This window comes from Manis pentadactyla, chromosome 12, assembly GCF_030020395.1.
Source record: "Manis pentadactyla isolate mManPen7 chromosome 12, mManPen7.hap1, whole genome shotgun sequence".
Classification (NCBI taxonomy): domain Eukaryota; kingdom Metazoa; phylum Chordata; class Mammalia; order Pholidota; family Manidae; genus Manis; species Manis pentadactyla.
This window is the reverse complement of record NC_080030.1, coordinates 93,484,968-93,496,278: the sequence shown is the minus strand read 5'-3', so window position 1 is coordinate 93,496,278 and position 11,311 is coordinate 93,484,968.

Genomic DNA, 11,311 nt, shown 5'->3' with positions numbered 1-11,311 from the left:
GCCTCCTCCTCCTCTTCCTCCTCCGCCTCCTCCTCCACCTCCGCCTCCTCCTCCTCCTCCTCCGCCTCCGCCTCCTCCTCCTCCGCCTCCGCCTCCTCCTCCTCCTCCGCCTCCGCCTCCTCCTCCTCCTCCGCCTCCTCCTCCTCCTCCGCCTCCTCCTCCTCCTCCGCCTCCTCCTCCTCCTCCGCCTCCTCCTCCTCCTCCGCCTCCTCTTCCTCCTCCTCCTCCTCCTCTACCTCCGCCTCCGCCTCCGCCTCCGCCTCCTCCGCCTCCTCCTCCTCCTCCTCCGCCTCCTCCTCCTCCTCCGCCTCCTCTTCCTCCTCCTCCTCCTCCTCTACCTCCGCCTCTGCCTCCTCCTCCTCCTCCTCCTCCTCCTCCTCCGCCTCCACCTCCTCCTCCTCCTCCGCCTCCTCCTCCTCCTCCTCCTCCTCCTCCTCCTCTGCCTCCTCTTCCTCCTCCTCCTCCTCCTCTACCTCCGCCTCCGCCTCCGCCTCCGCCTCCTCCGCCTCCTCCTCCTCCTCCTCCGCCTCCTCCTCCTCCTCCTCCTCCTCCTCCTCCTCCTCCTCCGCCTCCTCCTCCTCCTCCTCCTCCTCCTCCGCCTCCTCCTCCTCCTCGGCCTCCTCTTCCTCCTCCAAATACTCTGCCGCCTTCTCCTCCTCCTCCTTCTTCTCTCTTCCTCCAGATCCTCCTCTTCCTCGTCCTCTTCTGGATCTTCCTCCACCTCCTCTTCTTCCTCCTGCTTCTCCTCCTTCTCTGGATACTGCGCCTCCTCCTCCTCCTCCAGATCCTGCACCTTCTTCACCTCCTCCTCTTCCTCCTTCTCCTACGGATGTTTGTCCTGCTCCTCCAGGTCCTCCTCCTCGTCTTCCTCCACCTCCTCCTCCTCCGGATCCTCCTCTTCCTCCTTCTCCTCCGGATCTTCGTGCTGCTCCTCCAGTTCCTCCTCCTCGTCTTCCTCCACCTCCTCCTCCTCCGGATCCTCCACCTCCTCCTTCTCCTCCTCCTGGGAAAGGAAATTTGAGACGTGAAGAGGAGGAGACGTAGTGTGTGTGCCTGGCTGTAGAGCAGCCAGTGACTGTAAAGACGAAACGCCTTTCTCCCAACCTGCCCTTTTCCTGGACTTAACGTCGTTTCACCAGATCCAGAGGGGGAATCGGCCCAGGGCCTGGAATGCCCTTCCTCCTGGAGCTACTGTAGTTCTGTCCGTGTGACTAAGTTTTCTGCAGTGGGACACGTTCCCCAACCAGGCATAGGCATGAAGTCCTTCTCTGTGCCCTGCCGTGTTCTTCCCTTTTCTAGCTATCTGGGATATTGATAACCTGGGGTCTATTTGAAAGCTGAGTGTTAATGATAAAAAGTTTCTATCAGCAGGGAGACTTGCCCTATTTCTTCACATACACTAATTATTACATAAGAAGTAGATACATTCTTTCGTGTATTAGTTACTAAGGCCTCTTCTACTCCAACTAATGAATCTACTCTGTTAGTGATATGAGTTTTGAGAAGCAAATAATTGGACCTGGTACATATTGAGGAAGCCACTATATTAGAAACTAGTCTGTGTCTTCCCTTGGCTGATGTATAAGCCAAGGGAAGACACAGAGTCACCTCACAGTCACCACAACTATTTCAGTTTCCCGTTTTTCCAGAAAGAGCCAAACATTCTCAATTCAACTATCATGCTTAAATGGTATTTGTGTGTGTGTGTGTGTGTGTGTGTGTGTGTGTGTGTGTGTGTGTGTATCCTGCTGGTTTTTTTCTTTCATAAAGGAGCATTACATTTACACGTCTATAATGTGAGACAATGAAAGAAAGGTCTCAATGTCAGAGGCAATCTAAGAAATCAATTCATTTTCTGTATGACTTTACACTCTCATCCCTGCACCTCCAATTTTATGCACTCAAATTTTTTCCTAATTTTTGATTTACCTCTTTGAGCCACACTTTCTTCATTAACCGGAAAAAGTATTGGAAAACGTGTAACATTGTAAAAAATGAAATAAAGGGAAATACAGAATATAAGAAAAATTATACTACTCAATCACTACATCTGTGATACAGTAACCCAGAGCGACATGATGTAGGGAACACAGGTCCTGAGCCACAGAGACAAGGACCTAGTCACAGGAACCTTCTCTTGACCCAGAGATTATCTGATCCCTTGGAAAAACCAGTGCACCCACACCTTTTCTTCCCTCCCACCTTCCTGCCCTTTCTCTCCCATAAGTAGGAATCTTTGCTCCTTTTCTCTTTAGAAGACAGTTTCTAGTTCCCCAGTGCTCAGAGAATATCACTGACACACATCTCTTGACATCCTGGCCACTTTTGGGGAACATACGGTTTCAAGATGTTTCCTTTTTCGTTTGTGCTTCATGGCTCAGGTGCCTTCCTCCCTGGAACTCTGCTGCCAGAGGTTCAAGTGATGACAGCCAAGAAGCAGGCCAGTATATTCAAGAACAGCAGACAACTGAATTGGCTGTCTCCTCACTCACTCTCTGACTGACTGGCCTGGGCCGTGCTTAAGTACAGTACACCAGTAGGGCCATTATGACGTAAGTCAGACAGGGTTCCATCGCGTTCTGACACGTGCATCGGAGCAGACCACTGATGAGGGGGGGGATCCCTTTTACCCAATACAAACTCTACCATCAACTTGAATTTTTATCTTGCACTTCATATCAAAACTTGAGAACCAATAATGTGGATTAAACAAAAGACAATTACTGTATGTATCTAGGGTAACCACATTACTAAATCTCCCCCAGGGTGAGGATAAGGCATTCCCTGAGAGAAATAGGCTTAGACCCATGCCTGCCCTATAGAACATGGTTAAGTGTCCTATCTTAGCAGTACCATATAACTATGTACACATGTAAGTTATATGTGAGGTGTATGTGTATATTGGGTTTGCAAACACCTTGTGATTCCATACAGCCCCAACATTTATTGAATTTTCCCCACTGTAGGGGACAGGCATTTCAACAACCCATTGTCTCTTGCAACTCTTTCCCCCGTCACTTCCCCAGAGCCTTCAGGGAAAGAGGAAGCCACTGGCTTTACATCCCATGGCCCTCATTATGAATCCTGTGCTTGTCGAGCATGAACGCTTCATTCCCTGGCATCTGTTCTAGGCCCCAGTCTCCTGGAAATGAAAGGGCTGTGCACAGGGTTTGAACTCCAGTTAGCTCCATTCTACTTCCAACTTCCCACTGACTGCCTCCTCCCTGAGGGGCAGTATGTATTTGCTGCTCTAGAGCCAGGCCATGATCCAGCCAGCTTCAGCCTTCTTTACCTCCAGTAGGTTCTGCCTCACGCTGTTCCCCCCACATGGGCTCGGCCTCTTGGCAGCCGCTAAACGGTAGGCACATTTCCCAAGATATTCTCAGCCTTGTCAGCTTTTGGAAAAACCCAAGCCCAAAATTAGATCTTTTACACATACCAAGTTGGTAAAAATTAGATCAACCTATACAAATGATAGTAAGGATATGGGTAAAAAAGAGAACCTTTATGACATAAAATGAAGTATTGACCTATGTAGCTGTTCTGGAGAACAATTAGCCTACATTGTATGAAATTAATGCGTATATCACCTATGAGCCATGATACGGAGTGGTATAAGAGGGCAGATGTTTCCTATCAGCACCTCGTGCTCTTCAGTTTCTTTGATTATTCCCTTTCCCAGAATGAGGTTCATTTTCTATAGATGTGCAGAAGCATCACATGGTGAAATAGCATAGGTTTTGTAGTCAGATAGCTTTGGGTACGATTCCTGTCCCTGCCTCTTAGGATGTGTGAAATTGAGTAAATTACTTCATTTCACTGAACTCTCGTTTCCCTTATTTGGCAGTACTCTTAGAGGACTGACATGGAATAATGTAGGGTGTGTTTAAGACATGTTTAAGTGTCAGCACGAAGATCTTGCACAAGCCCACTCTGCATGCAAGTTAACACAACTGCATAAGATCACAACCTCCTTATTTCTCTTCTAACAGCCTTGGGATATCAAAACCGCCTCTTTACTTCCAGCTCTGACACAGGCTCAATCCTTATCTTTGATATATTCTGGCCTTTTTATTTTTCTATCTTTTCTCCTTTAGTACGCTAAGTTCTCACTTAAGCTACTTTCCTTGGCATTTTGCGTCCTTGTGCTTTTTCCCAGCATTTCTTTCTCCCTTCTCTCTACACCAGAGGCCAGCAATTTCTTTTTTCTGTAAGAGGCCAAATAGCAAATAGGTTAGGCATTGTGGGTCGTATGGTCTCTGTTGCAACTATTCAACTCTGCCATTATTATGGGAAAGCAGCCATAAATAATATCTAAACGAATGAGTGTGGCTGTGTTTCAAAGTTCATATATAAAATGTTACATATAAAAATAGGCAACAGGACAGATTAATCTTGTAGGCTCTAGTTTGCTGACCCTTGATTTATGCTATTAAATCCCAGCCAGTTTTATTTCCTTTGTAGATTCTGAAGAGCAACATTATTACCTATGACAACTGACCTCTTAGAATATGGAAGATTCCAGCCCCTCTGTATCTGTAGATAGCAATCCTAGATGTTAGACAAGAACTTTTCTTACTCAAATTGTTTACCAAACTTAATAAAAATACAACAAACCAGGTAACCCACAAGGCCTGCTCCCTTCTCTCTTTTCAGGACCAGTGTGCTGAGTATTGGGGGAAAAAAATGCAAAATTGGAAACTCAGCTGTACTCGGGAGAGAGATCCTGTACATGATGCTGACGGAAAAACATGTAAGAATAAGTGCCTCATGTGTCAACAGATACTATAAGTACCTCTTTCAACTGGCAAGTCTAAAAGATAGCTACACGGTACTCCTGAATGAACGGCTATTTCTCATCTGCTTGTGGCTCCCTCCATGAATATTATTCTTTTTGTTAATTCCCAAATATTGTCTCTTTCTCTTACATCCCCTAAGTTAAAATGAACCCTAGCAAGGACAGTTAATAAGTGGTTGATTCCTACTCTATTGTCTATCATATTGCTGTGACCTGTAAGTGCTAGATAGTAGATAATTGCTCTTTATGCCTTGAACAAATCCTAGGGAGAGTTGAAGATGATCATTTGGAATAGTTGACCAGAATAGTTTTAGAGGGTTGCTTTTGTCAACTGTATGGGACACATTTATTGTATAATCTGGGGTGTGTTCCTTCAATTCATTTTCCCTTGGTGAATGGTGTTCAATTGGAGTGCTTTATGATCCAACTCAACCACTCTTGATTTGCGTTACTGGGACAAGTAACAACCACTGTTGGTGTCATCTGTATATAGAGGTAGTTTCCTAGGTGACCTTGATGAGTACTCACAGTTCTAAAATTTGATGCATATATCACAATGCTATTAATGGTGGCATTTAATTCACGTGCATTGAGTAAGCATTTAATGCTTCTCCACAAACACGCACACACTCATCACCTCTCTCCTTGTAAAAACCTACAATCTAGTAGTAGTATAGCTCATGTGAGAAAATCTAACCAATCCAAGTGCTGCATTTTACACATGTGAGAAACTGAAGTTTTTTTTTCAGTTCAAGGTCTCATGAAGGAGTGAACTTCCGAGCGAACCTAGAATCCAGTTATGAATGCTAGCCTGGTATTCATTCACGTTATAAAAAATTCTTTAATAGAAGTAAGATAGCACAGTAGGGCAGTGCTAGGCTTTTAACATCACATGGCTATGTCAGCTCCATGTTTTTGGACAGGTTTTTTCACTTCCCTAGACTTCAGTCTCCTCATTTTTATAATGAGGGTAGGGGCAACAATAATCGTGTTAGCCACATTTTGTTTCTCTTGAAACAGAGCATGGAGCCGGTAGCTTCAGAGGAGGGGCTGGGCCCACTGCCTCCTTCCAGTGTGGAGCACATCAGTATCCACTCAGGAACCCCTTCAGTTGAGCCCTTCCAAATGTGCCCCCGTGCAGCCATGCCATGAGGGCCCTGACACCAGACACCCTGACTCACACACTCCAGCCTTCAGTAAGCTAGCCCAAACTACCAGGCGCACACAGTCTACCTAGGGACCTTCCTTACCCAAGGCCGATCCTTCAAGACTGGGAGACGTAGCTCTTTCTCCTAACTGATAAAGTCAAGCACAGAAAGTCAAACGAAATGAGGAGACAGAGGGATATACTTAAACAAAACAACATGACAAAACTAAGGAAAAGAACCAAATGAAACAAGAGTTAAGCAATCTATCAGACAAAGGTTCAAGTTAATGATTATGAAGAAACTCACCAGACTTGAGAGAAGAGTGGAGGAACTCAGTGACAACCTCTACAGAGAGAGAGAAAATCGAAAACAAACCAATCAGAGATGAAGAATGCAACAAGCACAATAAAAAAATGACAAATACATGAGCGGGAATCAGCAGCAGACTGGAGGGTCCCGAAGAGCAGGTCAGCACCTTGGAAGGCAGTGATAGGAAGTACTCAAGCTGAACAGAAATAAGAAAGAAAAAAAGGAAATGAGGATAAGTGAAGAGAGCTTTGGGACAATATCAAACATCTAAACATTTGCATTATAAGAGTCCCATAAGAAAAGAGTAAAAGGAGTAGAAAACTTATTGGAAGAAATAATAGCTGAAAACTTCCCTAAACCAGAGAAAGGAACAGACATCCAGGTGTAGGTAGCAGAGAGAGCCCTAATCAAGCTAACCCCAGGTAGGCCCACACCAGGACACATCATGATTGAAGTATCAAAGATCAGAAAATATGAGAAAATCTTAAAAACAGCAAAAGAAAAGCAACGGGTTACATACAGGGGAAACCCCATAAGACAATTAGCTGATTTCCCAGCAGAAACTCTAGGAGAGTGGCACGATATATTCAAAGTTCTGAAAGAGAAAAACCTACAACCAAGAATACTCCACCCAGCAAGGTTATCATTCAGGATGGAAGGGGAGATAAAGAGCTTCACAGATCAAAATAACTTTAAGAGTTCACCACCACTGAACTGTCCTTACAAGAAATGTTAAAGGGTCTTCTTTAAGAGGAAAACAAGACCCTAACTAGAAGCAAGAAAAATCTGAAAATGAAAATTTCACAGGTAAAAACAAATGTGTATCAGTGATAGTAGATCAGTCCCTTAAAAGCTAGTATGAAGGTCAAGACCAAAGTAATGTAATCAATTACATTTTAAAAGTTAGTTAAGGGAGTCACTAAATAAAAAGGTGTAAAAGAAGGAGGAGGGGGAGTAAAAAATGTATTGTAATAATACATTGGAACTTAAGTAACCATCAACTTACCATTGATTGCTATGTGTGTAGGATATCCTCTAAGAACCCCATTGTAACCACAAGCCAGAAACCTATAATGGATACACAGAAAATGGAAAAACAAATTTAAATGTAACACTTAAGAAAGTCGCAATACACAAGGGGAGAGCAAGAGAAAAAGAGGGTAAGAGAGGAACAAGACAACCGTGAAACATTTGACAAAATGGCAATAACTACATACCTATCAATAAGTACTCTAAATGTAAATGACTAAATGCCCCAATCAAAATACATAGGGTGACCGAGTGGATAAAAAACAAGACCCATCTGTTTGCTGCCAAAAGAGATTAACTTTAAATCTAAATACTGAAACTGAAGGGATGGAAAAAGATATTCCATGAAAATAGGAAAAAGAAAAAAGCTGCAGTAGCTATACTTCTGTCAGACAAGATAGACTTTAAAACAAGGGCTGCAACAAGAGACAAAGAAGCTACATGACATAGTGATTAAGGGCACAATCCAGCAGGAAGCTGTAACAATTATAACTATTTATGCACCCAACAGTGGAGCTCCTGAGTATATGAAGCAAATATTAACAGACATAAAAGGAGAGATTGACAGTAAAATAATAATAGTATAGGACTTTAATGCCCCACTTACATAATGTGGATAGGTCATTCAGACAGAAAACCAATAACTAAACAGTGGATTTGAGTGACAGATGACATGCAACTGTATTCAAATATATTAAGAATGTTACATACAAAAACAGTAGAATATACATTCTTTTCAAGAGCACATGGACAAAAATGTACAATTAAAAAAAAACAGAAACAGACTCGTAAACAAAGAGAATGGACATTCGGTTACCGTAGGAGTAAGGGGATGGCTGAAACAGGCGGAGGGGATAAAGCGGTACAAACCTCAAACCATAGAATAATTCAGTCATAGGCTTGGAAGTACAGCATAGGGAATAAAGTTCCTAATATTGTAAAATTTTTATGTGGTGACCAATGGTAACTACACTTATCATGGTTAGCATTTAATAATGTATATAATTGATAAATAACTAAGTCATTTATCTGAAACCAATATAATATAATATTATATATAAGCTGTATGTCAATAAAAAATGTTTGAAAAAGAAGAATTTAGCAAGCTCAAGAAACAGAAAGGATTGCCGTAGAGGAAGTGGGGACAGGGATGAGGGTGAAACAGGTGAAGGGGATAAAGAGGTACAAACTGCTGGTTATAGAAATTAAATAAATCATGGGGAGAGTCAGTATGGTCATACCTTTGTGTGGTGACAGATGGTAACTACACCTATCACGGTGAGCATTTTATAGTGCATATAATTGTTGAATCGTTGCATTGTATACCTGAAACTAACATATATTTATTGTATGTCAACTGTATTTCAATAAAAAAAGAGAAACAAAGGAGGTCATTGTGTCTCAAGATTATTGCATGGGAATTTCAGGAAATGAGTTTGGAAAGATCATATAAGTCTTTTTAGGCCAAGAGAAGAACTTTGAATTTTATTCTTTGTGTGATCAGAGGCCACTGGAGGTTTTTGAGCATAGCCATGACTGTAACTAGAATACCAGCAATCTGAATCATTACGGATACCTTCTTTTCCCAAAGGTACTTGATTAAAAATCCATGACTTTATATTTCTTTGAATCTTCAGGATATATTTTACCACCACTTACCTATTTCTTACATGTGCAAAGGGAGCTCCCTAAAAAGAATATTTATATTTCATATATATATATGCATAACACACACACACATGCATATATATATATTCATGTTACATACAGTCATACACATGCTTGTTTTGGTACCAAGTGAAATATGATCCTAAGATACTTTCTAGATCACCTGCCCTTGAGGAAGGTGATCTAAAAAGTATCTTAGGATCATATTTTGTTTTCCTTTTTAAATCTCTTCCCTTTCTGATAAAGGATTTGTGTCAGTGCTCCTAAGCTTCCATGTGCAGTAAGAATCACCTGTGAGGTTTTATAAAATTCAGATTCACTGACCATCCTGACAGTTTAATTGACATCATCTAGATTGGAACTCAGTAATCTGATTTTTAACAAGGAGTCCAGGTGATTCTGGTGCAGTTGACCCAAGATCCGAATACTGCAAATTGTATACAAAATATTTCTCTTCCAAAGTTTCACTTGGTACCAAAACAAGCATGCGTATGAGTGTATGTAACATGAATATATACATATGCATGTGTGTGTGTTATATGTATATATATATGAAATATGAATATTCTTTTTAGGGAGTTCCCTTTGCACGTGTAAGAAATAGGTAAGGGGTGGTAAAATATATCCTGAAGATTCAAAGAAATATAAAGTCATGGGATTTCAATCAAAATTGGGCTCCATACTTTAAGAAATAATATAATGGGTTGACCTACAAATGAAGGAACTAGAATGGTGAGTTCCTTGTATGTATGGAAGTACAGCATAGGGAATAAAGCTCCTGATATCGTAAAATGTTTGTGTGGTGACCAATGGTAACTACACTTAGCAGGGTGAGGGGTAAGTGTTCCGCTGGAGTTCCAAAACCACAGCTTCTGATGGAAAGTGAGAGAGCTGTGGGAAGCTGGACCTGGAGACCCAAAACTTGCCTTCAAATGTCTGAAGCCTTAATGCCTGGAGGTCATGGATTCAGCAGGCTTGTTCTGTGTTGGCCTGAAAGTGTGAAATAAGACAAAAGGATGGACGTTATAGGGAGATAAATTTGGACACAAATAAAGGAGACTCTGAAATTGCTTGAGTTGATTTCCTTAGAGTATCTACCTGTGATGAGGGATCTTCTTAATAATAACTGAGCTGCCTGTCCATCTTGGGGCTATGCAGAGCGATTCTCTGTGAAGGAAGTGGCTTATTGCCCACACCCTCCGAAGCTCCTTCTGAACCTGAGTATATGTAAACAAGATGACTATTGGCTCTTTTCTCTTCTAGGCAAATAGAAGCAAAGGAAAAAAATAAGCATCCCGGCAACAGATCAAATGGGACTGAAGCAACTCAGGAAAGGTGAGTCATTACCTTAATTTGGCAAGAATGGTCTTCCTGTAAGTCAACACTTATCTATCAAATATATGGAAAGAGGTGTCAGTGTTGCCAACCCGTGATCTTGCCCTTAGTAGGTGGGAAGCCGTCATTCACGTGAATATCACTGGTAACTTGCTCAGTATAGAAATTTAACGCCAAATGGAAAGCTTCCACTCTAACACTTTACAAAGCACTTTAAAAAATAGTAGTTTGTTTAAGTCTCTGAGCCTGCTCGAATACTTTTTCTGACCTTATATTATAGATGGGGAAAATGAGATTCAGCTGCTACAACAAATCACTACCAAAAGTGGGGTTAAAACAGCACAAACTTATTACCATATGTCGCTGGGTTCAGAAGTCCTGAATGGATCTGTGTTGAGACCAAGATGTCAGTAGGGCTGTATTCTTTGGTGGAGGCTCTGGAGGAGGGTCTTCTTGGCCTTTTTCTAACTGCTAGATGCTGCCTGTAATCCTTGGCTTGTGGCTGTCTTTGAAGTCAGCTTGGGGAGATGGAATCGTTTTTATGCTGCATCGTTCTGACACTTATTTTCTTGCCTCCCTCTTTCACTCATAAGAACCATTGTAATTACTTTGGGTCTCCCTAGATGACTTAGGACAATCTCTCCATTTTAGAGTCAGCTGATTAGCCATCTTAATTCCATCTTCAACCTCAATTCCTCCTTGCCATATAAGGCAACATATTTACAGTTTCCAGGAATTTGAATGTGGACATCTTTGTGGGTCATTAAACTGCCTCCAAAGCAAGGTTAAGTGGTTGCCTCACTTGAGTCAAAATCTTCAGATGTTTAAGCCAAATCAAGTAACTCTGTGAAAACAGCCATTTCCTATATAACCTTGCCTTCTTTTCAGGATATATGTGATGAGTTTAGAAGCCAAATGAAAAATGGTCGACTTATCTGCACCTGAGAAAGTGACTCTGTCCATGGTCCAGACTGCAGGACATGTGGCAGTAAGTGCACTATGTGTAAGGAACAGCTGTGAGTAG